Genomic DNA, 20176 nt, shown 5'->3' with positions numbered 1-20176 from the left:
AGGACATCTACAGCATAGTGATGATGTCATTGCTACTTATATATATGGTAATACCTGCTTTTCCAAAGGCATTTGATACATAAACAAAGTATGCAGTATTTGTATCCTTGTGGCTATTGAAAAATATATTTAAATTAAAGGTTTTTTTTGCACCGATTTCAGCTTGACAGATCTTTCAGAGTCCGGTACTTTTAAGAGTGTCAGATTCCTGGTCTCCCTCTTTGCAAAGTGTTTGGGAATCACTGTGGGCAGTGTGGGGTACCAACCATCAGACACCCCTGGAAGTGATGAATTCTGCAGGATCCTCAGCTACAGGTATCTCTTCACTACTGCAGAGATCAGCAGCACAGGCAGCAGGAGGGGAGTATTTCATTTATTAACCGCTTCAGCCCCAGGAGGTTTTACCCCCTTAATGACAAGGCCATTTTTTTTCAATTCGGCACTGCGTTACTTTAACGTAAAATTGTGTGTTCATTCGACGCAGTTCCCAAATACAATTGATGTCTTTTTTCCCCCCACAAATAGAGCTTTCTTTTGGTGGCATTTGATGACCTCTGCGGTATTTAGATTTTGCGCTACAAACAAAAAAAGAGTGACAATTTTGAAAAAAACGCCATATTTCTGCTATAAAACATTCCCAATAAAAATGTTTTAAAAATTCAATATTTTTATCAGTTTAGGCCAATTTGTATTCTGCTACATATTTTTGGTATAAAAAAATCCCAAAAGGCGTATTTTAATTGGTTTCTGCAAAAGTTATAGCGTTTACAAACTACGGGATAGATTTTTGGACTTTTTATTTATTTATGTTTTTATTAGTAATGGCAGCGATCAGCGATTTTTAGCAGGACTGTGACATTCCGGCGGACAGATCGGACACCTAACTGACATTTTTGACACTTTTTGGGGAACAGTGACATTAATACAGTAATCAGTAATAGTGCTAACTATTATGTTACTGTATAATGACATTGGCAGGGAAGCGGTTAATACTGGGGGTGATCAAAGGGATTAATGTATGCCTAAATATGCTTGCTCACTGTGTGGGGGGGGGGGGGGGGGGGTTCGCACAGAGATATCGGGGTTGTAGCTTAGCTGAAACTTCTGATCTCTCCCTGCCTGTCTGACAGAAGACTCGCCTGCTTTGTTTACAGAAGACAGAAGACTTGCCTGCTTTGGCTCCTCCCGCAGTCCGCCTCCCGCTGTGCCGAAACCTTGTGCACGAAATCACGTAGTACTATATGGTTTTGCCCAGCCAAGCCGCCCTGCAGCTGTAATACTATGGTGGGCGGTCGGCAAGAGGTTAAAGCCCAAGCCCCCCAACCTTCACCTCCCCCACCTCCTCACAGCCTGCAATGCAAGGTTGTTGACCAGGAGAATGTTGAAGAGACGTTATCACTTACCTGTTTCCATGCTCCAGCTGACTCCTGCGCTCTCCTCCTCTGCCCAAAGCTCTGGTCTATCAACACCTACTATACAGAAAACAAACACAATTTAAATAGAAATTCTCAAACATGGGTCATCTTATGTGAAAATGATGACTAGATGCAGACCTATAGGCAGCTGAAGTTACATGCAAATCCCCTTTTTTTCCCATAGAAGCCAAGCTTGAGTCCAGGCCCTCCCAACTCCTATAATGAGGCCTCCTATAACGCTACAAGACCAATAGTGAGGCCCCGAAGCTTAAATAAAAAGGAACTTCCAAAGCTCCTTTTTACAGGAAATCTCAACATTTGCATGTAACTTTCAAATAGAGAAGGGTCAGCACCCAGGTGTTTGATGCATATAAAATCTTCTTTGTTGTGAACCAATTAGGGACAAATAAGATCAAATACACAAAAAATGATGACGAGTTTCTTCCCTTGCAGGCCTTAATCATAGCTATGAGTAAGGCCCCTATGGGCAGAAATGTGTCAGACTTTTTTTGTGTATTGGATCCTTTTTGTCTCTATTGGGTCAGCAATGAAGAACATTTTATATGCATTGAACACCCGGGTGCCGACCCCTCTCTGTTTGGATGTATGTTTGAGTAGCGTGTCTGGCTGTGGTCTTGGCACAGCTGAAGCAATCCCTATAATTTTGGAGAGCCCATGGGCTGTAGCACCACACTTCTATATGATGGACATTGCATGTAACTTCCTGTATCTTCAGATCATTTTGACATGAGGTTATCACTATAAAGAAACCTCTGCTTATGTATGACAGGTTTACTTTAAATAATAAGAATTGTTTCTCCCACGCACTGTGTCTTTTTTTTCCTAGCTCCACCTGGCAATCTCTCCTTGATGTGCACTTCACCTTGGATGACATCTGTGTGGTCTGCTACCTGACTGCCTCTCTGAGCCCTCATTCATCAACCACCTCAGTGCCATAAGGCTAATCTGTGCTCACTAATGACAATGGAACGCCAAATAAGACAAATGTTGGAGGGCCGTGTGACAACCTCTGCTGAGCCGAACTGCAAGCTGCCGCATATTTACTCTGACAGTTTAGGGACCGCTGAACAGGAATCACAGCCACGATTATGAGGAAGAGTCTTTTTAACGGCATTTATGCATAAATCTGTCAAAGTCTGCAGAGGATATGATAGGCGAGTATATGCAAAATTAAAGTAGTGCCGTAAAGAAGCCACTACACAGCATTTCCTACCCATTAATCACATAAAGGAAAACTACCAATGGCATTTTTAAAAGTTCCAGTTCCATTTATGCTGCTATTTGAATATTCCGATTTAAAGTGGACCTTCCAGTAACTGTACAAGTCTGCAGAAATAAAATGTAGACGTATCACACTATGAAGCTGTGGTCTCCAAACTGTGGCCTGGGGACCTTTGCTTGCCTTTATCTGGCCCTTGTGGCACTATTCCTCCCACTGACAATTAACAATGGGGCATAATTCCTCCCACTGACACCAACGATGGGGTACTATTCCTCCCACTGACACCAATAATGTGGAAAAATTATTGTCGCTGACACCAGCGATGAGGCACTATTCCTCTCAATGACACCAATGATGGGGCACTATTCCTCCCACTGACACCAATGATGGGGCACTACTCCTCCCACTGATACCAATGATAGGTCACTATTCCTCTTACTGACACCAGTAATAGAGCACTATTCCTCTCACTGACACCAACGATGGGGTACTATTCCTCCCACTGACACCAATAATGTGGAAAAATTATTGTCGCTGACACCAGCGATGGGGCACTATTCCTCTCGATGACACCAATAATGGGGCACTATTCCTCCCACTGACACCAAGGATGGGGCACTTGGTGTCAGTGGGAGAGAACAGCAGATGAAGGCATTGTCAGGGGGAGTACAGTGATCTCTGTGAGAGCTAATAAATATCTGGAAGCGTTACACTGACAAAGCAAGTAAAGCAATAATGGGGGGAGGGGCAAATACATATTTTGTTAAGTTATAATCATTTAAAATGGACCTGGAAGTATTTTAACAGATTGCTGAGTGATCTTCAGCTAGTTCCTGTTTTACCCGTGCCCTGACCTGCTATATCTGCCTACCCGTGCTTGATCCCGTTTGCCCTTGACCAATCTCTGGATTCCTACATTCGGCATGTCTTTTTTGACCTTGGCTTGTACTATGACTCTGCTCCTGTCTGGTGCTTCTGTGCCTCGTTACCTGACTGTGTAACGACTCCGGCCTGTACCCTGGCTCTGCTTCTGCCTTATGTTCCTGTACCTTCGCTGCCCGGCTGTTGATGACCTTTTGGCTTGTGTCCCGGCTATCCTCCTGCCTGCTGATCAAGCTTCACCATCTTCCTGTTCCTGGTTCCTGCCTGGTGATCCACGGGCAACTGCTACATGCAAACCTCCGCTGGCGCTGCAATTATACCGACACTAGTGCCACTCTGTGTCTTCACACCTCCTGTCATCACTACCGGGGGTGTTGGACAAGAGGGGCAAGAGAAGCCCCCTCTACACCTCTATCTCCACCAGGACACTAACCAAAAGGCCTAGCGGAACCCTCTTCTCATGATCAGCTGAAGCCTAGCAATGAGTACTGGGTGAGGAGCTCTCCCAAAGACAGAGGTCCAGCTTGTGACGTCTTGTGGTGGAGTTTTAGCGCGGGTCGACGTCACAAGCTGGAAGGATCTTACTGCTACACAGCGGTTTTTGCATTTTAAGGCTGTTTTATGATGATGTATTTGGTGAGTGCATTTTATCTTCAATAAATACCTACTTGTTGAGATGTACTTCACCATGGTCTTCCCCCCGTTCTTTTAACATTTTGGGAGTGACGGTGCTTGATTGTTCCTGTTCTGGGATTCGATATCTGGATTTCTTGGTAGTACCTATTGGAGGCTTCCTGGGTCGTTTGTCCAGCTTTATAACATCAAGCGCTGTATGACCATTGTGAGAGCGGTGGTCATATTCATCTGGTAAGAGGCCAATCGGCTACTCTGTGTGTGGTGGAGGTCTTCACTGTCCTAGTTGGGAGCTATTACCCACACCCTCTATCCTGAGTTAAAAGAAAACACATATATAAGTGCAGAGTGACACACACATGGAGAGTAAAAATAAATATGCCAGTGCAGTGTAATAGCTAGGCCTTGTAACCTGGTAACACAACTTGCCCCAATCCCAGCCAAAAGGCCTAGCCCATGAGGTGTGATCCAGAGGGTTGTTGAGTGATCTGATCACTATTACCATAGCTCCCAAAAGTCCCTGATTTTGATGGACTGTCTCTGATTTGGAAAACAGTCACGCTGTCCCTCTTTCCTCCTCATTTGTCTTTCATTTTGGTTTGATCTATATAGTTGTATATAAATTGCACTTTTTAGCTTTCAAAAAGTGTTTCCCAGAGCAAAACCTTTCAAGCAATTTCTTAATTGCTGCATTTGTAAATTTTAAAAGCCAGTATAAAAGGAAGAGTAGTGGCAGAAAAAGCACTTGTGGGTTTAATAATTTTTTTGGTAGAATTGTCCTTTAAGGGGGCGTGGCAGTGGGTGTGTCATATGCCTACATACTTTTGCTAATATGTATTGCTCCAAACTCAAAAGGTTGGGGGTATGCTATTACAGTGATGTGAAGTTCCAGCCTCGGCCCCACCACACCCCATCGCTGTAGTATCAGGGCTCTCCCGCTCCTCCAGGGAGCCTAGGATCACAGTATTCAGTGTCAAGATAGAGAACGGTAGCAGATCGGAGAACATCCATTCCCCAATCTGTTCGCAGTCAACGAACCTGGAAGTGCTCAGCTCTGAGCATTTCCGGGTTCAGAGCTGTCAGAATCCCAACTGAAATGCCAGGTAAGCTGCTGATCAAGTACTATCCTGTGCTTATTCAGCTAGAGGGCAGGGCAGACATTTAGGCTAGACATACATTTTACAATTTTCTTACAATTTTCTGTACAATTTTCTTGAAATTTAACTTAAACTATGTAGTACAAAAGCCTGCCTAATTGGATACAAGTGAAAGTGTTGTTTAGCTTTGACCTCATATTATGTGGTTTGTGGTATGGCCAGCCTAAGGGTATATTTGAATTAAAAAAAAGTGTCAAAAAGGTAAATTATTATAAAATAAATAAAAATGTAAAAAAATATAAAGCATCCCCATCACCCTGCGCACACACATGAAAATTCATACTTGAGCACAGAATAAGTACAGCCAAAGCAGCTTTGGCTGTACTTCTCTTTTAAGTAATTTTCAAGCAAAATGTGCCAATTTCAACATGTATGTGAACATCCTTGACCTGTTTAACAGCCTGGTCCATGTGAAGCTGCACACACAGGTCTGGAGCACACCCCCTTCTAGGGTTGGACTACAAAGGGGGCATGTGCTGTGACATAAGGGCTTGTCTGAAGCACGTGGCGCGGTCTGCAACTTATGGAAATGGATGGTGCCCTCTCCTTGCTTTCACTTGGCAGACTAAAGCAAGAACGCTGTATTTAATTAAAAGAAGCACAAGCAGCAAAATTCTACATGCAGTGACGGTGCAAAATATGTTATGCATCATTTAGTATGTGTGCCATGTATTATTTACAATTCATTAGGAAATTTCCATGACCCACCATAATCTGAAGGGGAGAGCGATCGCGCCTCAAGCGTGAGGCTGTTAATAATACAGAAGGCCGGAAGGAGCAGACTGGGAGCTCGGCGCCCTTCATCATGGAAGCACCACATTTAAATTGAAGCACAACTGTCTCTGGTGAGATACATTATCCCTACATGAGACATCGGTAGAAGAAGTTAGCTGATGGGGATCCAGATGTTCTCAAATACCTACAGACTTTTGCCATCTGTTTTACCCTTGTGCATCGCCTCTGCTGATTGGCTGGACTGTGCACAGTGTGAGACTATGCAGAGAAAGCCAAAGACGGATGTTTCTAGGGGAACATGGCGTACAATTCACTGACTAAACCTGTAAAATAAATACACCCCTTGGTGGAATTTAAATATCTACAAACACGTGGCCACTGCTCCCACCTATTAATGGTCTATTGCTGCAAGGAGCACAGGAAGGGTGCCTGGACGGGGCCTGTAGATAAGGCATGTATTTGCAAATGTGTGCAGACTAAACCCCTGTTCTTAACACATATTGTTAGACAGGTCAATTCGGTTGTTCGCTAGCTGGTTGGTAAGTTTGAGCTTGGAAATCTCCTTGTATTTGTTTGACATGCATCGCCTTTCCAGTGCTCCTTGCTGCAAAAGATCAGTTATAGGTGGGGGCAGTGGCCATATGTTTGTTTTTTTAGATTATATTTGTCAGGCAAAAAACTGACATCTTTGCTGCCCTAGTGCAATGTGCTGGGTGTTCAGTACGCCCCCAAACTTTTAAGGAGGAGTGGGCTCCTTCCAGGCCACCTGTCCTCACCTATCCATAAAAATGCATGTGCTCCCATTGTGGAGACCCAGAAGTCAGGGTTAGGGACTACAGAAAACAGGGTGCCTTGACGGGGCTCTGTAGCTTACGCATGTATTTGCAAATGTGTGCAGACTAAACCCCTGTTCTTAACGCATATTGTTAGACAGGTCAATTTGGCTAGTCGCTGGCTGGTCGGTAAGTTTATGCTTGGAAATCTCCATGTGTTTCTATGAAATTTAATATCTCCCCCCCCCCCCCCCTCGGAGTGCAGCTTTAAAAGAAAAAAGGTAGTGATGAATCTGTGTTCAGATTTAGGTTTGGTTTGAACCTAAGTTTGTTTGAACCCGGGAAGTCAGCTGTCATCGCAGGACCAATAAACTGAGGGTGGGCATATACAAAGGGGCTGGGATGCTTATGACATCATGAACCTAATATGGCCCCATGGTCAAATTAGGTCAGTGGTTTCCAAACTGCAGACCACGGGCAAAATTGCTTGCCTTTATCTGGCCCTCAGGGCACTATATCTTCTACTGACACCAATGGTAAGGCACCGATCCTTCCACTGACGCCAACAATGGGGCCCTAATTCTCCCACCAATACCAATGATGGGGCCAGGGCCACTGTTAGAAATCATGGGGCCCCGTACAGCCTACCTGATGGGGCCCCCTTTGGCCCTTCCTTTGACCCGACCCTTGGTCCTGCCCTTGGCCCCACTCCTGCCCCTACCTTGACTCCATCCTGATCAGTTTGTGTCTGCATGCACCATACAACGGACAAGGGTGGAATTGTGATGGCTCTATTGGCTACCGTATGTAAATGGACTCTGGTCTGGAAAAACAGAAAAAAATGCAGTCCTTTTCCATTGTTTTTTCTGTCCTGAATGGACATAGAGGTAAGTGTAGACCTACATTGCGTTTTCAATTAGGTCGATGTAAAAAAACTGACATGCGGCCCTAATTTCAAAGCTTGAAAAGTTCCTAACCTCTTTGTGACAGGACGCACGCATAGATACGGCCTCTCGGTGGGTGGGCTTTAACACTGAATGGTCGCATATATGCGTACGGTAATGTAAACAGAGCTGTGCCAAGAGCGTGCGCCCGGTGCGCTCCCTGCACAGTTATCTGCAGCTAATGGAAAGCTCCTGATCTCTACTTACGTTTGGGAGCTTTCCGATCATGTGACCTCCAGTCATGGTCAGGAACACCGTCCCACTTCCCGGCATCAGAAACCTCTTAAAGAGACGGGAGGCAGGAGGGGTTAAAGGGGAGTGGTTGGGGCCGTACAAAATGCACAGGCCCTCCTCCGAAACACATATGTAAAGTATACTCCAACTTACAAGCCAACCTCAATGCACTGTTTCATTGGGCAACTATGTGGCAAATGAGGTTTAATGTTGATAAATATAAAGTTATGCATTTGGAGGCTAAGAATATGCATGCATCATACATACTAGGTGGAGTAGAACTGGGGGAATCCATAGCGGAGAAAGATCCGGGTGATCTGGTAGATCATAAGCTGAACAATAGCATGCAATGCCAAGCTGCTGTATCCAAAGCAAGCAAAGTCCTTTCTTGTAATAACAGAGGCATGGACTCCAGAGAGAGAGATATAATTTTGCCCCTGTACAAATCATTAGTAAGACCTCATCTGGAATATGCAGGTCAGTTTTGAGCACCAATTCACAAAAAAGGATATTGTGGAACTGGAGAAAGTGCAGAGAAGGGCAACCAAACTGATAAGAGGCAAGGAGGAGCTCAGCTACGAGGAAAGATTAGAGGAACTGAATTTATTCTCTCTTGAGAAGAGGAGATTAGGGGGGATATGATCACCATATATAAATACATAAGGGGTCCATATAGTGAACTTGGTGTTGAGTTATTTTCTTTAAGGTCAACACAGAGGACAAGGGGGCACTCTTTACGTCTAGAGGAAAACAGATTTTGTCTCCAAATATGGAAAGGTTTCTTTACACTGAGCTGTGAAAGTGTGGAATGTGTGTTGTTCTTTCCAATCGACCACCGTGGAAGTTTTGATGGCTCCATTTTCACGTTCTAATTTCTACAACTTGGGACTCCCCATTATACACAGACTCTTTCACTTTTTTATAATTTTTGATTCACCATCACTGGATTGTATTGATTATTTAAGCGCTGCACTTTTTTCTTTTCTATTTATTTGGACAACTCTATGTGGGTTGATGTGCTGGCAGCTTTTTTTATGTTTGATAGCGCAGTAGGATTTGTATTACACAATCTTCAATTTGTATTCAGGATTCGTTTTCGGAATTCGTTCTAAATATTTTTCAAATTTTCTTTGAATTTACTGTTTTTTTTTTCTTGATTCAAAGCGTTTGAATCGATAAGTTTCAGATCGGTCGAATCGAAAATGTAACATTTTTTTCTTCTATTCAAACACGGCAGCAGAGTAACCAAACATCTATTTATACACATTGATCTTGTTTGTATTAACGATACGTTTATTCAAAATATGCAAATTATTGCTAGTTAACAACTTCAGCTCCGGAAGATTTTATCCCCTTCCTGACCAGGCCATTTTTTTTACGATGCCGCTTTAACTGACAAGTGCGCGGTTGAGCAACATTATATCCAAATAAAATTGATGTCCTTTTATTCCCACTAATAGAGCTTTCTTTTGGTGGTATTTGATCACCTGTGCGATTTTTATTTTTTTTTGCGCTATAAACAAAAATGCAAAAATTTTGAAAATAAAACAATATTTTATACATTCTGCTATATGACATTTTCAAAAAAAAATTTAAAAATCAAAAATTGTTTAACATTTTAGGCCAATTTGTTTTTTGCTACATATTTTTGGTAAAAAAAAAAATCGCAAGAAGCGTATTTCGATTGGTTTGCGCAAAAGTTATCGCAGTTTTTATTTTTTGCGCTATAAAGAAATAAAGACCAACAATTTTGAAAAAAAAAAAAAAAAAAAACAATATCTTTTAGTTTCTTTTATAAAACATCTCCAAAACAAAAAATGTAAAAAAATCTAATTTCTTCATCAATTAAGGCCAATATGTATTCTGCTACATGTTTTTTGGTTTAAAAAAATCCCAATAACTGTATATTGATTAGTTGATGCAAAAGTTATAGCATCTACAAACTATGGAATAGATTTATGGAGTTTTCATTTTTTTTGTAATGGCAGTGATCAGTGGTTTTTAGTGGGACTGCGACATTGCGGCAGACAAATCTGACACTTAGGGGGTTATTTACTAAAACTAGAAAATGCAATATCTGGTGCAGCTCTGCAAAGAAACCAATCAGTGTTTTATAGTAAAAGCTTAATTGAACAAGCTAAACTTAGAAGCTGATTGGCTACTATACACTAGGGATGATCGAACGGTTCGGGTCCACCATCGGTTCGGCCCGAACATTGGGTGTTCGAGGTTCGGCCGAATTTAGAACTTTTTGCCCAAAAAGTTCGGAATTCGGCAACCAGAACCGACCAAAATGCAACGCTTCAGGAAATGGGCTTTAAAAGCCCATGATTGGACCAGAACCATTAGCAAAAGCCAATTGAGGGGGCAGGAGAATGCTAGGAATGTGATTGGAGTGACTAGGGGGTCCCTAGACCAATCATTAGTGAATACGCCCCCCAGTATATAAGATCGCCCCCGCCAAATTCCTAGCATTCTTGTACGGGACATGGAAAAGAGTGGAATGCTGTTCTGTTCTAATGTGTTACAAAGTGTCATTTAGCTATTTTTAGTGTGAGGAAAGGGATATCTAGTGTAGTTAGAGTGCTCCTTTACACTTAAGTTAGCTTCAAAAATTTAGTTTCTGTAGGGAAAGTGTTAAGTGTAAGGGGACCGTAGTGTAGTGTAGGGTTAACTGACAGTGACTGCTATGGAAGGTTGACAAAACCCTTCCATAGCAGGGTGACCGCTATAGAGAAATGATCATTTCTCTGAGTTGCTTCGGGACAGGAATATGGCTTCTCACCAGCCAAGCATTTTTCATGCTGCAGGGGTTGCCACTGCCAGTGCTTTTTTGAGGACATGTTTGATGTCAGACATGACATCTGAACATGTGTATAGGGGGTATATATATACACATATATGTCTGTATATATACCCCTAGACATATATAGGTGTGATAGTAGCAGAAATATATGCTTGCGCTAATGAAATCATTTACAGTAATATATTTCTGCTACTATCACACCTATATATGGCTAGGTGTCTATATACATATAATTATGTGTGTATATATACCACTATACACAAGTTCAGATGTTTTGCCTGCCTCAAAAGAACCCAAAAAAATGCCAAAAAAACGCTAGCGTCAAAAAAAAAATGCCCAGGTGTGTTTTTGCTGGCATTTTTTGGGGGGTTTTGGAGGCAGGCAAAACTTCTGAACTTGTGTATAGTGGTGTATATACACACATACATATATTTATATACACACCTAGACATATATAGGTGTGATAGTAGCAGAAATATATGCTTGCGCTAATGAAATCATTTACAGTAATATATTTCTGCTACTATCACACCTATATATGGCTAGGTGTCTATATACATATAACTATGTGTGTATATATACCACTATACACAAGTTCAGATGTTTTGCCTGCCTCAAAAGAACCCCAAAAAATGCCAAAAAAAACGCTAGCGTCAAAAAAAAAAATGCCCAGGTGTTTTTGCTGGCATTTTTTGGGGGTTTTTGGAGGCAGGCAAAACATCTGAACTTGTGCACAGTACCACTATACACAAGTTCAGATGTTTTTCCTGACTGCAAAGAACCCAAAAAAATGCCTGCTATTAAACCGGCAAGGTGTGAAAACCGAGAAGAGAAGCCAACCCCCTGAGCTGAAAGTGTTCTAAAACAAACAATCCTTTTTTTTTATGGTTCTGGACATGCTACAGAGCTGAAACTTCACAGGTACCCCCAGATACGAAATCCAAAGTAAAAATCAAAAAATCTCTTTTTTTTTTTTAATTTTTCAATAATTGGCTTTTTTTTATCAAAAATGACAATTTTTAAGAACTTTTTTTGTGTGATTTTGTGTCTGGGGGGTCTAAAAGGTGTACCTGTGAAGTTTCAGCTCTGTAGCACGTCCAGAACTAGAAAAAAAGATCATATAGGTGTAAAAGGAGGGTCCCACATCCCTGTTCTACTGAAAAATTATCTTTTTTTTTTTTAATGGTTCTGGACATGCTACAAAATCAAAAAATCTCTTTTTTTTTTTTTTTTTCAATAATTGGCTTTTTTATCAAAAATGACAATTTTTAAGAACTTTTTTTGTGTGATTAATAGTTAATGGGGCATGACCCAGAACCCTAGGGACTTTTTAGGGGCATTTATTGGGTTTTAGGGCTTAAAAATTGTGTTTTTTGATTACCGAAGTTTGGGTCCCATTGATTTCAATGGGGTTCTGAAATCCGGGCCGAACTTTCGGGAAGTTCGGATGTTCTGGCCGAACCGAACTTTTCAAAAGTTCGATCATCCCTTCTATACACAGCTGCACCAGATTCTGAGTGCTCCAGTTTTAGTAAATATACCCCTAAGTGACAATTTTTGGGGACCAGTGACACCAATACAGTGATCAATGCTAAAAAAAATGCACTGTATAAATTACATTGGCAGAGAAGGGGTTAACACCAGGGGCGGGCGATCAAAGGGTGTAGTGTGCTCCTAGGGAGTGCTTTGTAACTGTGGGGGGAATGCTGTAACTGGAGGAAAACAGAGATCCGAGTTTCTGAAACACAAAATCTCCATTTTCCTCCCTCGTAGAACGTTGGTCTGTATTGTTTCCATAGGCAGACCGTAATTCTGCCTTTCCTGTGAACGATTGGCGGGCCCCGGCGGTCATCGCAGCTGCCGGATCCCCTGCTTGGCTCCAAGCAGGGCTCCGGCGGCACGCGTGCGTGCACGCGAGCGCCCCAGAGCCGATCAGAGGTACGTGATTTTGCGCTTAAGTGCCGCCCCGCCGCAGTATATGTATGCGGGGGCGGTCCTTAAGCGGTTAATAAAAGTAGTATCTTACTTTCAACATTTTACTATGTACAATACTGTTCAGAAGTTTTAGCCAGCTACGAAAAAATAACGTAAAGTACAAATGCTTTTAAATATTTATGTTTTACTGGTTTCTTTTTATCAAACTTTTTACACTTGCAAAGAGAACGAACAAAAGAAAAATCGCCTTCAAATGATTACAGTGACTCTTTAACCACTTGCTGACCGGCAGCAGTACATATACTGCGGCAGGACGGCTCTGTCCCGCCAAACGACGTAACGGTATGTTGCTTCGCAGGACTGCTAGTGGGGGCACGCCTGCCTATTCACCACAGGGGGAACCAATCAGTGGGTCCGGTGGCCGCCATGTCCGCCAGGCACTCGCAATCGCTTCCCATGGAGACATAACGGTGGTCTGCCGTTGTAAACACTGCAGACCGCTGTTCTGTCAGTAATGAACACAGGGATCCTGTCTTCCTCCTATTTAGGAACACGGATCTCTGTGTCCGTTCAGTTAATACAACCCCCACACAGTTATAAAACACCCCCTAGGGACACATTTAACCCTTGATGTTAACCCCTTTCCTGCCAGTGTCATTAGTACAGTAACGGTTCATATTTTTAGCACTGATTACTGTAGTAATGTCACGGGTCCCCCCCCCCCCAAAAGTGTCAAAAATATCAGTTAGGGGCCCGATCTGTCCGCCGCAATGTCGCAGTCCCGCTAAAAATGGCAGATTGCCACCATTACTAGTAAAAAAGAAATAAATAAACAAAATTACATACATCTTTCACCTAGTTTGTAGACGCGATAACTTTTACGCAAACCAATCAATATACACTTGGAATTTTTTTTTTACCAAAAATATGAAGCAGAAAATAAATTGATGTAAAATGATGAAAAATTAAATTTTTTGTTATATTGGGAATGTTATAAAGCAGAAAATAAAAAACATTGGTTTTTTTTTTTTTTTTTTTTTCAGAATTGTCTGGATTTTTTTGTTTATAGCGTAAAAAATAAAAATCGCAGAGGTGATCAAATACCACCAAAAAAAAGCTCTATTTGTGGGGGGGGGGAAAGGTATTTTGGTACAGTGTCACGGGACCGCGCAATTACCGTATCGAAAAAAATAGCCTGGTCATTAAGGTGGGGAAACCTTCCTGTCCAGAAGTGGTTAAATCACCTTTAATTTGAATTACGTAAATTCGGACAAACTTTGTTTCGTTATTCGGAGAATGCAGAAAAAAATAGTTTCTACTGTAATTCGGAAAATGTGTCCGAAAATTTATTTGGAACTAAACTAACTGCACACGTCTACAGAGCCCTGTGAGTGTAGTACAGAACTCTGTCCTGTCAGCAGGAATGTACTTTTTTGTTTTCCCCGGAAAGAAGGAAATCTAACCCCTTCCCAGTCAGTGTCATTACAGTAGTACAGTGACAGTGCATATTTTTAGCACTGATCACTGTATTAGTGTCACTGGTCACCCACAAGGTGTCAGTTAGTGTCAGACTACTTACCATACTATTATAAGATGCTAATCGCCACCATTGCAAGTATATAAAAAAATAAAAAGTCCAGTGCAAATACTATAGTTTGTAGATGCTTTAACATTCACGTTAACCAATCAATATACGCTTGTTGGGATTTTTACCAAAAAATATGTAGCAGAATACATATTGGAATTTAATTTTTTACATTTTATTTATTGGGTATTTTTTTTTATAGTAGAAAGAAAAAAATTTAGCTTTTTTCAAAATTTCTGTTTTTTTTCATTTATAGCACAAAAAGAAAAAAACCCAGTGATGATGTAACACCACCAAAATACAGCTCTATTTGCAGGAAAAAAATTGTATAAATTTTATTGGGGTACAGCATTGCATGACTGCACAATTGTCAGTTAAAGTAACCCAGTGCCAAAAAGCAAAAAATGGCCTGGTCATGAAGGCGGGTAAATCTCCTGGAGGTCAAGTGGTTAATTTTGCTTCTGTTATTTGACTTCCTGTTAGAGGATGGCTACGTTCATTCTCCACGGTCCCACTGTATGTAGGAATGTAGCCACCCTCCCTTGTTTGCTCCCGAGATGGACTGTGGAATATGGCAGTGATGGCGAACCTTTTTAGGGCCTGAGTGCCCAAAATGCAAACCAACCTTATTATTTCAAAGTGACAACACTTCAATGAGCAAGAAAGGGGGGTGTGAGAGAGAGAGAGGGGGTGAAAAAGAGGGGGTTGTGAGAGAGGGGGATGTGAGAAAGGGGAGGGGGTGAGAGAGGGGGGTGGGAGAGAGGGGAGGGGGTATGGGGGGGTAAGAGAGGGGGGGTTGAGAGAGAGTGAGGGGTGTGAGAGAGAGGGGGGGACTGAGAGAGAAGGAGGAGGGTGAGAGAGGGGGTGTGAGAGAGGGGAGGGGGGTGAAGGGGGGGTGTGGGAGAGGGGAGGGGTTAGAGAGGGGGTGTGAGAGAGAGAGATAGTGGGGTGTGGGAGAGGGGGGGGCAGAGAGAGGGACTGAAAGAGAGAGGGGGACTGAGAGAGGGAGGAGGGTGAGAGAGGGGGTGTGAGAGAGAGAGGAGGGTGAGAGAGAGGGGTTTAAGAGAGAGGGGGTGGAAGAGAAATGTTGAATTTTTAGTGGAGAGGAGGTCTGAGGTCTAAATCATTTGCTGGAGGGGGGATTATGGTGTGGAGTTGTTTTTTAGGGGATGGGCTTGGCCTCTTAGTTCCAGTGAAGGAAACTCGTAAGGCGATAGCATACCAAGACATTTTGGACAATTTCATGCTCCAAACTTTGTGGGAACAGTTTGGGGATGGCCCCTTCCTGTTCCAACATGACTGCGCACCAGTGCACAAAGCAAGGTCCATAAAGACATGTATGAGCGAGTTTGAGGTGTAGGAACTTGACTGGCCTGCACAGAATCCTGACCTCAACCCGATAGAACACCTTTGGGATGAATTTGAGCAGAGACTGCGAGCCAGGCCTTCTCTCCACCATCAGTACCTGACCTCACAAATGCGCTTCTGGAAGAATGGTTAAACATTTCCATAGACACACTCCTAAACCTTGTGGACAACCTTCCCAGAAGAGTTGAAGCTGTTATAGCTGCAAAGGGTGGGCCAACTCAATATTGAACCCTACGGACTAAGACTGGGATGCCATTAAAGTTCATGTGCGTGTAAAGGCAGGCGTCCCAATACTTTTGGCAATATAGTGTTTCTAACATTGGAGTAGAAACCCCCTTTATTAGCAACAGCGACATCGCAGTAACCCAGATCATAAAAGGGGCCCTCGCTGAGACTTACAGTTCCTCCCCGCTGTGTCTCGAAGCTTCTTTTGCGCCATAAAGGATGATTTTACGGTCGTATTATTGTTGGGGAAGGCTCTAGCCGTGTGCACAATATCCACGCTATTGCCTGTTTACCTAACTTCCTGAGTTTACAGTCCCTAAGAGCAAACCATGACCCAATTACACATAAAACTGGAGCAATAACAGCATAGAACTTCAGGTTCAAAGAAAGTTCAAATATAGTTATGAAGCGATTAATGTCAAGCGCCTTCAGTGTGAGTAATGTAAATTAGGTAATTAACGTGAGTTTTTTTTATTTTCCTGTATCTCGTAGAACAAGGCTGCGATACAGAAGAATTCTTCTCTGTTAACGTTCTCCATGGTGCAGCCGTCGTTGTTTTTACGGTTCCCATGGTCTGCTTTCGCGTAATGTTTTCATTACATTTTGCAATTGTTGGAAATCCCAAGGGCACGCTAAAGATGGAATTGAAAAGTTAGGTTTAAAATACATACGTGAAACGCAGGGTTCCTGTCCTGGCAGGGATGGCTTAAGACATTGTGCTGCCTGGGTCCAAGAATGAAATGCTAACAACCCACCCCCCCCCCCACACCCCCTAAAATAAAAAAAATCACGCCCGCCAAAAGGCCCCCACCACCATTATTTTATATAAATATTTATTTATATAAATATTAAATTTTGAAAAAATTATATATACTGTTGTCTTCTTCCATAACTCACCACCAGACAGGTCCACCAAACACCCGCCGTCTATCCTCCTGTCACTACTGTGTCTGTTGCGAGCACCACCCTAGCAGGGCTGACTCAAGACATTGTGCTGCCAGGGTTCAAGAATGAAATGCTACTCCCCGAACCCCCTGAAAAAAAAAAGAAAATTATGCTGACCAAAAGGCCCCCACATTCATTATTTTATATAAATATACAATTTTGAAAATATTATATATCATCTTAGAGCAGGGTAGTGGCTCTGCTACTTTCACACCTGGGCGTTTTTGTTGCAGGCATTTTTTTGAGCATTTTTTGGGTGTTTTTGGAGGCAGGCATAACATCTGAACTTCTGTGTAGGGGTATATATACACACACACATATATGTATTTATACACATACACACATATAGGTGTGATAGGAGCGGAGCCCTATGCCTGCAAATAATTTCATTAGCGCAGGCATAGGGTTCTGCTACTTTCACACCTATATGTGTGTAGGTGTATATATACATATATATGTGTGTGTGTGTGTGTATATATACCCCTATACAGAAGTTCAGATGTCATGCCTGCCTCCAAAAACACCCAAAAAATGCTCAAAAAAACGCCTGCAACAAAAACGCCCAGGTGTGAAAGTAGCAGAGCCACTACCCTGCTCTACTGCAATTCTAATAGAAACTATCTTTTTTCTATGGCGGTCACCCTGACATGGAAGGGTTTGGTCACCCTGCCATAGCAGTCAGAGTCAGTTCACCCTACATTACACTACGGTCACCCTGACACTTAACACTTTCCGTACAGAAACTAGATTTTTGAATCTAACTATAGTGGTATATAGTACCCTAACTACACTAGATATCCCTTTCCTCACACTAATAATTGCTAAATGACACTTTTGAAGCAGGAGTAACAGAACTGCTTCCACTCTCTTCCACATTCCTGTATTACAATGCTAGAGATTTGGCGGGGCTATGTTATATACTGGGGGGTGTATTTACTACTGATTGGCCTCTGGACCCCCTAGTCACTCCAATCAAATTCCTAGCATCCTCCTGCCCCTCAATTTGCTTTTACTGATGGTTCTGGTCCAATCATGGGCTTTTAAAGCCCAGTTCCTGTCCCATTGCATTTTGGTCGGTTCTGGTTGCCGAATTCCAAACTTTTTCAGCAAAAAGTTCGGAATTTGGCCGAATTTCGAACAGTCAATGTTCGGGTAGAACCGATGGTCGACCCGAACCGTTCGATCATCCCTATTGTGCACTACAAGTGCACTGCAAGTGCACTTGGAAGTGCAGTCACTGTAGATCTGGAGGGGACATGCAAGGAAAATAAAAAACATAGAATTTGGCATTTTTGCTTGCACATGATTGGATGATAGAAATCAGCAGAGTTTCCCCTCATTTCAGATCCTCCCCTCAGATCTACAGCAACTGCACTTCCAAGTGCACTTGCAGTGCACTTGTAGTGCACAGTGGATTTGCCTTTAGTAAATCACCCCCTATAACTTTTGTGCAAGCCAATAAATATAGGCTTATTGGGATTTTTTTTTTACCAAAAGCATGTTGCAGAATACATATTGGCCTAAATTGATAAAGACATTTTATTTTTTTTTTTTTTTTTTTTTTAATTGAATATGTTTTAGAGCAGAAAGTAAAAAATATTGCTTTTTTTTTAAATTGTCAGTCTTTTTTTGTTTATAAAAAATTAAAATCGCAGTGGTGATCAAATACCACCAAAATAAAGCTCTATTTGTAGGAAAAAAAGGACATTCATTTTGTTCAGGTACAGCATTACACGACCCCGCAGTTATCAGTTAAAATAACGCAGTGCTGTAGCGCAAAAAAATGGCCTGGTCATGAAGGGGGGTAAATCTTCTGGAGGGCAAGTGGTTAAAATATATATCTAGCCAAATTTTTCTTTTTTTTTTTACTTTTGGATACAGTTGAGAATGGATAAACCCCCAATTAGGTTATGTTTTGTGTCTTGATGGGGACATTTCTGTTTACTTTTTGTCTTAGAGATGTAACAAGTGAGAGGTAAATTCCCCAAAATTAAGAACAATTCCCATTCTAGATAGTTGTTACCACCATGTTTTCTACCATTAGAAGATTTATCCTCAAATTTGTTCTCATGAGAAGTCTAAAATTTAGGATTTTCCTTTACTTTCTGTCACTGAGACAATGGTTGGCAAGCACATGGAGAAGTTCAGTGCCCCCCTCTTTGCCATCATTAATCTGGTGTTATGGGAAAGCAAAAAAAGGATAGGAGAAAAGGAAGAACAGGGAGTCCAGGGTCCACCCGAAAAACAGACAGGCAGGCCCAATTAGACTGATTGTGTGAAAGGGGCCTAAGGCTACTTTCACACGGATGCACTGCTGTTTACCTGCACTTCAACTGACCTCAATCTTCATTTCTTCCTCAGGATTCCTGCAGGTATCACTGGCTGCTGCTGTCCCCCAAGCGGGTAAGGCTGGTGGTTGCTGCTGGCTGTCCTACAGGGCTGGTACTGCTGGCGGGTACCGCTGATGGGTACTGCTGGTGGGTACTGCTGGCGGGTACCGCTGGCTGGTACTGCTGGCTGGTGCTGGTGGGAACTATTGGCTGGTACTGCTGGTGGGTTGCGCTGGCTGGTACTGCTGGCTGGTGCTGGTGGGTACTGCTGGCTGGTGCTGGTGGGTACTACTGGCTGGTACTGCTGGCGGTTACTACTGGCTGGTAGTGCTGGCCGGTACTGCTGGTGGGTACTGCTGTCTGTTGCTGGTGGGTACTGCTGGCTGGTACTGCTGGTGGGTACTTCTGGCTGGTACTGCTGGTGGATACTGCTGGCTGGTACTGCTGGTGGATACTGCTGGCTGGTACTGCTGGTGGGTACTGCTGGCTGGTACTGCTGGTGGGTACTGCTGGCTGGTAGTGCTGGCTGGTACTGTTGGTGGGTGCTGCTAGTGAGTACTGCTGGCGGGTACTGTTGGTGGGTATTGCTGGCGGGTACTGCTGGTGGGTTCTGCTGGCTGGTGCTGGTGGGTACTGCTGGCTGGTGCTGGTGGGTACTGCTGGCTGGTATGGTAGTGCTGGTGGGTACTGCTGGCGGGTAGTGCTGGCTGGTACTGCTGGTGAGTACTGCTGGCTGGTGCTGGTGGGTACCTCTGGCTGGTATTGCTGGTGGGTATTGCTGGCTGGTGAGTACTGCTGGTGGGTACTGCTGGCTGGTACTGCTAGTGGGTACTGCTGGCGGATATGGCTGGCGAGTAATGCTGGCTGGTGCTGGTGGGCATTTCTGGCTTGTACTGCTGGTGAATACTGCTGGTGGGTACTGCTGGCTGGTACTGCTGGCTGGTAGTGTTGGCGGGTACTGTTGGT

The sequence above is a fragment of the Pelophylax lessonae genome (genome assembly GCF_965119305.1).
Source record: "Pelophylax lessonae genome assembly, chromosome: 12".
In the NCBI taxonomy this organism is placed as follows: Eukaryota; Metazoa; Chordata; class Amphibia; order Anura; family Ranidae; genus Pelophylax; species Pelophylax lessonae.
This window is presented reverse-complemented; position numbering follows the sequence as displayed.